Below are 12,428 nucleotides of genomic sequence, written 5' to 3'. Positions count from 1 at the left end.
TTTCAAGTGGAGCCACAGAGCCTATTCATATTCAGCCGGCTATTAACATTCTGCACATAGCGAACATCCTGGAGAAAACAACTCTTTATGAAATGATGAGCCTGGTTGCTATTTATGACAGAAAAACAGGCGGAATGGGGGGCTTACTGGTATCAGGGCCTGGGTATAATTAAGTCAAATGTAATTTTAAAGAAATTTAAATATTTTCATTTTATGGCAAAGGTAAAACATACTCAAGGGAGAATCTAAGAAGGTGTAAATGCATTAGTAACGCTCATTCCTCCCTTTCATATCATTCCTATTTCAGTTTCACGGGGCATTTTATTAAAGGTTAGCATGCAGCTTTCCCTGTCAATTCCATTCTAATTAATCCCCCAAAATGTTACAGTTGATTTCATTTCTGTAAGCAGATATGTTGATATAATATCTGGAGCAAATATGAAAACTATCACTAAAATTTCATTTATTCACCTCAGTTCCAAATATTAGTCTGTATTTCCCTATAGACTGGAAGGCAACACAGAAGCGGATACTCCAGCATTTTAAAAACACATCTTTTAGCATTTTAAAAACACAGGTCTGTTTCCTTTATGTCATCATATGAAGGCTACCAAATTATAAAGGGCTGGCTAGAGCTCTTTATTATTTTAAGAATGTATAGATTTTTGCCTAATAAACATGAAAAAATGTATGCAATATTTATCCCGGATAGGTGAAAGAACGTGGCAGCTTAAAACCAGTTTCTTTTTGTAATTTGGGCAGAATGATGTTGAAAGCTCAGTGTTTCCTGATACCAGATCTCAGCCTGTGCCAACACGCCCCACTTTCATCCCCTCCCAAGTTAAAATTCCCATGTGGGGTCCAGTGAGACCATAGGTATCTTTGATGAGAAGACTTTATATTAGAAACTGAATCTTTTCTCTAAAAAGTGAATTTAACAAGAAGAAAGATTGATATTCTATGATGCTTTGTTTTCAAGAAAGGGAAATTCTTTCCAGACTATGTAAAAACTCTTCCCAGTGCTCCTCTCAGGAGGTGCCAAGGAAGGGTGATGCACTGATTTTTTTTTTAAATGAGACCCTGAACACATCTATCAAACCCGAAGTCCCCAAATTGATAACTTTCACTCTGAAATAGCAAATCAACATTTAAAGAAGTTTTTCTGTTCATGAAACAAAATTACTTCTTTTTTCCCCCACTGATACAAACAGATTTTAAAAGCAGCCTATTCAATAAAATCACCCAAATGTACTCCTGAGTGTATGCCCAGGCCCTTCAAACCTTGGGAGGGATGAAGGATAATGTACTAATAATGTGATGTATCAGAGGGGCAATTCATAAAATATTTATCCTAAAGCAGAAAATGTGTCTGTCTGCCTTGTTCATTTATAAAATAATAGTTTAGGGGAATTAGGTACCAGCTAAATCCCTTAGTCAGTGCGGTTGGTTTCACCCAGAGTCCATTAGACTAGGTTATGTATCTGTTAAGAAAGATGCAGTCCGTCGGTGGTGCATAATGGATCATGAAAGATAAATGGAATTAGGCAATTGAATAATTAGGGTAGTGCCCACCAGAACGGCTCTAAGTAAAGGGCTGTGGGATTTCCATTAGAAACCTCCATTTCAATGGTTAGAAATCCATCCGGGAAAATTTGGCTGGTGCTGAAAGTTAGTGTCCTGTGGGAGAAGAATCTCCCAGGGGGCATCCTGGTTCCCAAAAGCCAATGTTGGGTGATTTATGAGCCACAATGCTGAAAGGGACTTGAGACTTGCTCCCTTTTCCATCTGGTGTCCCAAGTACCAGTTTGATGGAATTGAACATTTCCCTGCAGAGAAGAAAGACTGATCAACTCTTCTGTCCTAACACTTCTGATTCCTTGAAGACAGGCTGTGCTGTGAATGGTGAGCCCTGGAGTTGTGCAGTATATAACCTACACAATGGTGCTTGGTCACTCTCCAAGAGTCACATATTCAATGAATGGTACCTAGGGCCTGCTCAACAATATCTGATTAATAAACAAAAAAGTTATTGTTATCTTTACTGAATCAATGGGAAACAAGACGAGGTACAAACAAAGGTGACTCTAGGCTTTACAGACAAAGAATAGGTGAAACTTTCTGTAGATGCATGGTCTGTGGGTCATTTTTAAGGAACCCAGAATGCCTTTCTTCACTCAGCAAGTATTGATTGAGCAGGTACAATGTCCCAGGCTGGGCTAAGTGACAGGAATACAGAGATGAAACATAGGCTTCTATCTCAAGAAGCCTTGTGTGTATCAAGGGGACATCACGCTACAGGAGGGGACGGTTCCCATGCAGGCAGCACTTGAAGGAGTCCCTCAGACTCCCTGGCTGGACTAAGAGGCCTGAGCACATTTGTGTGCAGTAAATCTGATCAAGCACCTGTTTTAATTCTAGCTCTATCCTGAAAAGTACTGCTGGAAGGAAAAAAGGTTTTTATTAATGGTGACAACACATGAAGTCGTGTGACTATACAAAGTTATCTGGCCCCTGAGTTGGCCTTTTATTGTCTGGGTCATCTTGGGCAAGTCCCTGATCTTCTTTAAGTCCCAGTTTTCTGAGCATTAGTGGAGTTGATGATAGCCAACTCACAGGATTCTGCGGTTTAAGTGAGAGACAATAGGCCTGAGTGTGCTGTGAACACTAAATGTCCATGTTTCAGCTATGGCCACCACTATTTGCTAGAAATTCAACAAGTCCAGATGGCTTTCATTCATTAAATACATACATGTCTTATCATATACAACACACACTTGAATTAGGTCACAGTCACATTGGCCCTATTTTATAGAGGAAGAGTGAAGTGTAGAAAGCTCTAGAATTTGCTCTAATGTGATAGCTGGTAACTAACAACATGGACAGGATTTAAAGCCAGGTCTGCCCAGCACAGAGGCAGCACAAGGGTGCAGCAGGTGTTTGTCCTACAATACAGCTCCTGCACCACAGGGAGCCCACTGGCTGGCCACAGGCAAGGTCTCACAGGGAAATCCCTGCCCCAGATGCTCCAGGGTGGGGGCAGGGGAGGGGAGTGCATTAGGGCTGGTGTGTGACAACTCGTGGCTTCCGAGAACAAGCTCTGCTTGAGTTGTCCTAAGCCAAATATTCCCATCTGCTGTATTGATAATTTTGCCCCTAAATAATTCAGTGCTTCCTAAGGTCCTGTCCAACAGACATGCCTCCATCTAGGTTTCCTCCATTTTCAGTTAGTCTTGTCCATTCCCTCCTCTTCTAAGGCTTTTTACCACACGCTTGTTCTGTCTTCCCTGTGGCTTCCAGGTCCCTGTACAATCAACCATTCCTGCCTTCTCTACTCCATCCCTCTCTCACCCCAGGCTTCGTCACTCAACTTCAATATATGTTCAGTCTACCCAAAGCTAACAATAAATCACTTAAAAAAAACCTATCTTTTGGGCCTCACTGATGGTGCTGCAGGTTGAACGCACCACTGTGAAGCTGTCCGCAGCCTCTGCAGTGCTGGTTCGATCCCCGCTGGGCTTGGAGCAACCCACAAGGCACAGCAGACCTTTCCTGTCTTGTCTGCTGCTCCCCTCAGCAGTGTATTTCCATCAATCTGCCTGTTTTGTTCCCCACTCTGTCTCTGGTGAATCCTCTCACCCTCCCGCACCTCTGGCCTGTACCCCGGTTCTTGTATAAATAAAATAAATCTTTAAAAAAAAAAATCTTTCAACTATTCTCTGGTCCCTCAGGTACTGCCTTAACTTTCTTATCACCTAAGATGATTGGTTTTTCTGAGATAACCCAGTAGTGCTCTGCCCTCACTCTTCCCGTTCTGGATCCTCCCAACCAGGCGTGCCCTGTGCTAGGCAGGATCTGAGATCACTGTTGGCAGTGACTGCTGATACCTCCTGCCTCAGGCCCACTGTCTTCTACACAGACCAGATGCCTATGCCAAGGCCCTCATTCGCCTCCTCAAAGGGCCCTCCACTGCCGGCCTCCCCAGCGCCCCCTGCCTCCCCTCCATGTGCCTGTCTATATCTTCACACATTCCTCCAACCTCCAGCCATTGAAAATGTTGTATCTGTCCGGACCTTGTCCCACAGCTGCAACACCACATGCTCGTCATGGGCAGTGGTGTCCACTTCAGCTATCATCTGTCTACTGAGGATTCTAGGTGTGCCCCCAGATTCCATTTCTCCGTCACCTCCTTTAAGCATTTTTCTTCCTTACCTTGTTCCCTCCTTTTCTTCCCCCCAAAACCCTCCTCCCACCCCTTTCTGGTATTTATTCAGGGCCTGCCATTTGTCTGGTCCTGTGCTTGGCCCTGGGTACTAGAAGTAAAGGAAGGTCCATCCTAGTTCCTTGCTGTTGTCTCCACGAGGATGTCTCTCTCACAGATGATTCCAAAGCAATGTGAAATCACCCAGACCTCACACTGTCTAACTCATCATCAAGTCTTGTCTCACTGACACGAATTCTTCCCACTGACACCATCCTCTGCCTGCCCATCATTACCTTGTGTCATCCCTCCCAGATTCCCACAACAGGACCCCTGCAGGAGCCTCCTGATTGCTCTTTGCTCCAGCCTCACCCTTCATCCTGTTTTACACACTGCTAAAAAAAAAAAAAAAGTCTTTTAAAATGCAAAAATGTACTTTATTCTTTCAACACCAATTTTTGAGTGCTAACTATGTGCCAATCATAATGTAGGTGTCCTGTCTGCCCTCATGGAGCCTATAATTCCCGGGTAGAATGGGCCTTAAATGGGCCTTGAAGTGGTAGGGGATGTCACAGGGAGAAGGGCTTTAGGCCACACTCCTGTATGGGAACCTCTTATGGCTCCAATCAGTTCAAGCCCAAACTCCTTCGATGATAACCAAGCTCCTGCCAATGTTACAAGATCATCTGCTACCATCCTTTGCTATCCTTTGCACATTCCTAGAGATACCAGGTTCCTTCAAGCTTCCACACTTTGGTACATGCTTTTCTGCCAGGAATGTCTCCAGTCATCTTTTTTTTTTTTTTATTGTGGTAAAATACACATAACAAAATTTACCATCTTACATATTTTTTTTTTAATAGAGGCATGCTTTATTTATTTGTTTGCTGGTTTGTTTGCTTGTTTTGTTTATACATGCACTGGGTACAGTCAGAAGCACGGGAGGGTGAGAGAATTCACCAGAGCCAGAGCGGGGAGCAGAGCAGGCAGAAGGACCGAAGTACACTGCTGAGGGGAGCAGCGGGCGGCAGGAGAGGTCTGCGCGCCATGTGGGACCCTCCTCCGGTGGCCGGGGAGCAGCCGGGGATCGAACCGGCGCCGCAGAGGCCGCGGGCAGCTTCGCAACCCAGCGCTCAACCGCTGCGCCACCGGGGAGGCCCCATCTTACATATTTTTAAGCGCACAGTTCAGGAGCGTAAGGAACATTTCCATTGTTGTGCAACCAATCTCCAGAACTCTTTTCCTCTTATAAAACTGAAGCTCTGTATCCCTTAAACAACAACTCCTAATTTCCTTCTCCTCACAGTCCCTGGCAACCACCAGTCTACTTTCTGCCTCTATGATTTTGACAACTTTAGGCACCTCATATTAACTGAATTACATAATATTTGTCCACGTGTAACCAGCTTATTTCACTCAATATAATATCCTCAGCGTTCACCAATGTTGTAGCATGTGTCAGAATTTCCTTCTTTTTTAAGCCTGCATAATGTTCCCTACATAGAATTTTGTTTATCTGTTGAGTTGCTGCTACCTCTTGGTTATTGTGAATAAAGCTTTTATGAATATAGATGTATAAATACCTTTTCAAGAACTTGCTTTCAATTTTTTTGGGTATATGCCCAGAAGTGGAACTTCTGGATCATACTACAGTTTTATTTTTAATTTCTTGAGGAAATGTCTTCCATAATGACTGCACCATTTTATATTTCTAGCAACAGTGTACAAAGGCTCCAATTTTTCCATATCTTTGCCAGCTTATTTTCTGATTTTTTAAAATAGTAGCCATTGTCATGGCCGTGAGATTGTATCTCATTGTGGCTCTACTGATCTTTTAAGACCTAACTTAAACCTCTTCTCTGCTGCCCAAATTTCCCCAGAGTTAGCATCCTATGTGCACCTCTGACAACTGTCCCCAACTCACTCATGTTTTTTGAGGGTCTGTTTTTATTTGCTTATCTGTGTCCCTGCAGGGTTTGAGGTTCTAGAAGATGGTCCTATCCAGTCAGTGAGCTGTTCTCAGCATACAGTATACAACCGGCACGTTAGAAACATCTGTTGAATGAATAAAAAAAATGTTTTATTGCTTATATTTAGCACACTTTTTGTTCTTCATTGGTTTTAATTTGTTTAGAGCTGTCACTTACATAAAGTGCACATATCTTAAGTTTAAACTCACTGAATTTTGTGTACATTTATACCTTAATCATCTAGATTAAGGCACAACATTTCTGAGATCCTAAAAAGTTCCCTTGGGCCTGTCAAATCCACTTACTAAAGTAACCCCTGTTTTGATTGTTTTAACCCTTCACTCCTTTGCTTGTGCTCAAATGTCGTATAAACAGAGTCAAACTATGACACACTATGACATAGAGTCATAGTAGGAGTTACCTCCTACTCTTTGTGTCTGATTTCTTTCACTCAGCCAGATAAATAGGAGACCCATCCATGTTGCTGCATGTGTCAGTGATTCACCCCTTTTATTGCTGAGTGGAATCCCATGGTATAAATATTTAGTTAGTCATTCTGCTGATGGATATTTGGGTTGTTTCCAGTTTTGGGCTATTGTGATTAAATCTGTTCTGAACATTATTAATTATTGCTAAATAAAGATGCTAAACATATCCTGTACATGTCTTTAGGGGTACATACACTTATTTCTTTTGTGTGTATGGCTTGGAGTGGAATTTCTGGGTCATCTGGTACATCTATGCTTAGATTTAGTAGGTGGTGCCGGTTTTTTAAGTGATTTGGTTGAATGAATTTATACCCCACCCAACAATGCATGAGAATTCCAGTTGTTGCTATTGATTGTCAATCTGTTTGTATAGATCATTCTGGTGGTCGAACATAACTTTTTCTTAAAGTTTTCCTTTATAGCAAAATGTTATTTTTATACTGATATTTTAAAGTTCATTTGTCATGATAATTTCTTCTCCTTACTACTATAAAAATAGTTACCTCCTACTTTTGAGATATTTAAGTATATATATTTTTAATTTTAAGCAGGGATTTTAAAGTTTAACTAGTTAGTAGTTGGGTAAAGCTCCCTCCTCACTGTAGTGGCAGCATCAGCAGGGTGGAGTCAAGAGGCAGGGCCTGGCCTGGGCTGAACCCCAGCTCTGCCCTTTGAGCTACTGTGTGGCTTTAAGGAGTTTATACAAGCTCTTGGTAACTGTTTCCTCATCTAGAAAATTGGGATAATAATAGAACATGCTTCATGTTATTGGGATTAAATAAGTTACTGCACTCAGGGTAGCCCCTGGCACAGCATTAATAATCATTAAGTCTGAGCTGTTATGGTCACTCAGCTTCTTCAATTACATTTATTCAAAGTTGCTTCCTTTCTCATTTTTTCTTATTCCGTGTTAGTCATAGTAATAGTTCTCATATAGTTTAGGCATATATCTGGAATCTCTGCTTTATTTTCTTGGTTATTCTTCCTGTTCTTAAGCGAACATCATATAGAATTACTGATTGTCACTTGGTAAAATATTTTATAATATCTGGAAAGTCAGTTCTCTTAACTCTGCTTTTTTCTTTTTCTTCTCCAATGTAAATATACTGGCCTAATGATTTTTCCAGACGCATTTTAGTATCATTCTTATGGAAATTTTAATTAGTTTTAAAATTCCTTCTATAATTAATTGCAGGACTATTTTGTCTTTATCATTTCAAATCCTCCTAGCCTGAAATAGAGCCTAACACCCAACTTTGCATGAATGAACCTTGAGGATATTATGTTAAGTGAAATAAGTCAATGACAAAGGAACAAATGCTTTGTAATTCCACTTATATGAGGTACAAGGTACCTAGAGAAATCAGACTTCTAGAAAGTGGAGTGGTGTTTGCCAGGAACTGGGGGATGGGGATGGGGAGTTGTTTAATGGGGACAGAGTTTCAGTTCTGCAAGATGAAAAGAGTTGTGAGGGTGGTTATAGGTGGTTATTGTGAGTGTTTTTAATGCCACTGGACTGCACACTGAAAAATGGTCAAGATGGTAATTTTTGTTAGTGCATTTTACCAAAGTTAATCATAATAATAATTTTAAAAAATCATCCAAGTTGGAGCTTGACCTCTAGAAGCAACCTTAGGAGATGGGAGTTTAGTGCAATGAAGCATGCGTTGTGCATCAAAAAATATCATGCTCAAAGCCAGTAAAAAATGTTTAATTATACACACTTAATATCTCCTGAAATGTAATAAGGGAATCATATTTGCTCCTTTGTTAAGTTAGCAAGTGGGCAGCTAATTAGTCCTTCACAATCTATATTGGGCTGAGGGTGGGAGATACTGGCAGGAATACCAGGTGAGAGAAAGGAAGACGTATTTTTTAATATGATTTTATTGATATAGCATTGGCTTATAATACTCTATTAATTTATAAATTCTTGGCATACAGCCTTACACCTTAATATGTGTATATGACTCTAGTGCCAAACACTTATGGTTTTAAGTTTTGTATCCAAGTCTTTAATTCATCTCAAGTTAATTTTCATGATGATGTTAAATGGTCTAGTTTCTTCCCTTTCCCTCCCTTCCTTCTTTCTTACATGGCTGTGTGGGTTTCCCAACATCATTTGTTGAAGAGACTTTTCTTTCTCCATTGTATGCTCTTGTCTCCTTTGTCATAAATTAGCTATCCAATTAAGTGTGGGTTTATACACAGGTTCTCAATTCTATTCCATTAGTCTGTGTGTCTGTTTTTGTTCCAATACCAGAATGTTTTGATTACTATCTCTTTTTATTATAGTTTTAAGTCAGGGAGTGATACCTCCATTTTCCTTCTTTTTTTTTTTTTTCTTCTCAGGATTGTTTTGGTTATTCAGGGTCTTCTGTGATTCCATACAAATTTTAGAATTGTTTGTTCTCTTTCTTTGAAAAATGTCACTGGAATTTTGACAGGGATTGTGTTGGATATGTAAATTGCTTTAGGCAATATGGCCATTTTAATGATGTCTATTCTTAGTATCCATGAAAAGAAATAAACAGTTGTATCCTAGATTGGCTCCAGAAAGGGCATTGCCTGAAAAAAACTGGTGACATCCGAATGAAGTATGGAATTTAGTTAATAGTAACATGTACTTATGTTAACTTCTTTGTTGTGACAAATGTACTTTGGTAATGTAAGGTATTAATGTTAGGGGGAAAATAGTGAGAAGTAGATGGTAATTTTCCATATTAACTTCATAACTCTTCTGTAAATCCAAAATTATTCCAAAATGGAAAATCTGTTCTTGACCTGGAATCAGTTTTTGCAATGTAATGTAACGAATAAGGGATTATTTTTAAAGAGCTATGAAATATTCAATAAGAAAAGTCAGATTATCCAAAAATAAAGTAGGTAAAAATCATGAACAGATATTTTTCAAAAGAAGAAAAGTAGGGCCTCCCCAGTGGCACAGCAGTTGAGCGCTGGGTTGCGAAGCTGCCCACAGCCTCTGCAGCACCGGTTCAATCCCTGGCTGCTCCCCAGCCAAGGGAGGAGGGTCCCACATGGCGAGCAGACCTCTCCTGCCGCCCACTGCTCCCCTCAGCAGTGTACTTCGGTCCTTCTGCCTGCTCTGCTCCCCGCTCTGGCTCTGGTGAATTCTCTCACCCTCTCGTGCTTCTGACTGTACCCAGTGCTTGTCTAAATAAATAAATAAATAAATCTTTTTTAAAAAAGGAAGAAAAGTAAAGGATAAATAAACTTAAAGCAAAATGATAATCTCTTCTCAATAAAAAGACAATTATAAACTAATACCACAATGATGGTATAGCCATTCAGGAAATCATCTGGAGACCCAACAATTCCTTTCCTGTGTTCATGGCCCAGAGTCACACTTGCTCTTATACCTGGGTATCAAGAAGCATCTGTTCATAGCAGAACTGCTCATAATAGAAAGAAACTACATACCACTGAAATCAATAAAGAATGGCTCATTGACCCAGTAGAATATTATGCAACAGTGAAAATGGATGACTATCAGCAATATGTAAAAGTAAAGAGGAATCTTAGAAGCCATGTTGACTAAAAAAAAATATGTTTAAGGAGGGTCAACATATAGTGTAATATTTTATGAGGTTCAAAATCAAACGAAATTAAACTTTATATAAAGCTATGAATAAAAAAGGAGTTCATAAACAGAAAATTTAGGACAGTGGTTACCCCAGGATTGATGATGAGCTGAGGGGTGGTTCAGGGAGACAAACTCAATTGTTTTTAGTGATCTTGGTGACATTCTTGTTCTCAGGTCAGATGGTGAGTTCATGGTGTCCATTTTAACATTACATGACATCTTATATGCATTATTTTGTATCTACTAAATGTCACAGAATTTTAAACAATTATATATTGCTTTAAAAAAATAAGCAATGGGCAGAACAAGCATGTTTCCAAAATTTATGAGAGGGTTTTCAAAAAACACTCTAGTGTTTCTTAAGGAAGCTGGAGTTTGTTAAAGTCTTTAGGAGACAATGTCAATCTCCATATATCTTCTCAGCTAGAACTTATGCCAAGTATGTGGAAAAGATGCTGATCTTTGTCAATTTATCTAGGGAACATGGTAGATGGATTAATGTGAAAATGCTAATTTGACTTTTGACAAACCTTCACTACGAAGGGTGAGTACCATGTTCACTGGTGCTCTGGAGGGTACCAGCATGGGAAGGACACTGATCTGTCTGCATGGAGCTTATTTGTGAATAGAGGACACTGTTTTACTAGGAAAATAACCCAAAGCACCAAATGCGATCTTTTCAAACACAAGCAGATGATACCATGCCCTTTGCTTACTTCCCTTCAAGGAATCACCCTTGGTCCTAGGATAAGCAGAGCTTGGTCATAGGCAAGGGTCTCCTTATCTGGCCCAGTCCTCTGCAGCCTAGGTCTGTGAGCCTCTCTCCCTCTGTTCACATGACTTGCACAAAGTTCTTTGGTCCTGGCATGTACCTGAGCTTTCCTCTCACTGCATCATTCCTACTGTGTCTGGAATGATGCTTGCCACCTGCTCTACCCCAGCTGGCACCTATTGATCTAGTCAGGCTCCTTCTCAAGGAAACATACTATGACCTCTGGACTACAATAACCCCCTAATTGCTGGTATCTGAGTGCCCCACACCCCTGTCAGCTCTAGTGTGACTGCATCTGTGTTCACTGTGGGATCCCTGGTAGGGTCTGGAGCACAGCAGTGGCCTGATCAATGCTGGCTGGATAAATTATACGTATCTTCAGATTCCCATGCAAATTAAGGAGGAGGAAGAGATTACTTGCATTTGGAGGAGGAAGAGGCATGGTGTTTAAGGACATGTCTGAGACTTGTATCAGCGCCATGCTTAGCCTGAATTAGAGGTTGACCTCTGCGGGTTGGGGTGTCTCCCTGTGATTGCAGCAATGGTGCTCAGGAGGAATGAGCTTTTTCTCTGCCCATGCCCTGCACACTTGCTCCTTTCTGAGAGGCTGGAAGGTGGAGCAGTCATCACACCAGCTGCCTGGTGTGTTCCAACCCTTCCTGGTTCTAGCACAACGTCACCACTTCCATGTCTGCCTTCCAGTTGGAGGAAGCTCCTTAGCAGCCAGGAAGAGCTAATGCCCTGCCTCATGTTCAGATCACAGTGTACACATCAACACTTACCCCTGGAGTTAGAGTTTCCTTTACATTCCAAATGGCAGCCATGTCCGAAATGCCAATCCTTGGGAATAAAGTCCACATGATTCAGAAATTTGTGTGCTTACGAGGAAAGGGGCATATGTGCATGGAAAATGAACAAACTCAGATTAGCTGAGAATCAGTAAAAAGAACAATCAGCTGTGGCAGTGCCTGTGGGCATGGTCTTTGCCACAGGTTCACACTCAGAGACTAAAAAATAGGGGCAATCTTAGGTTTGACACTCAGCTTTGATCCCCAAGAGGCCTCAGAAACCTAGGGAGCAGTGGGGTAGCCCCAAGATGGTGCCCTACCAACACCCCAAAACACACTGCCTTTTTCCTTGACAGGATGCCATTCTTTCTAAAGTGATTTTTTTCCCATTAAAATAAATGGTTATGATTAACTATTGGCTTATAACACAAAATAAGATTCTATACAACATCACACTTGCATATACTGGGCAACTGCGCAAGTGAATTCTTTTTATTTCTGTAATTTCCTGAAATGTAACATAAAATTAATTTTTGCAATAAAGAAAACTTAAAAACAATATTACAAGAATTAAGGGATGGCTAGAAACTCTAGGAAGCATCTCAGGG

The sequence above is a fragment of the Talpa europaea genome, assembly GCF_964194135.1.
Source record: "Talpa europaea genome assembly, chromosome: 6".
In the NCBI taxonomy this organism is placed as follows: domain Eukaryota; kingdom Metazoa; phylum Chordata; class Mammalia; order Eulipotyphla; family Talpidae; genus Talpa; species Talpa europaea.
Note: the sequence above shows the minus strand (reverse complement) of the source record.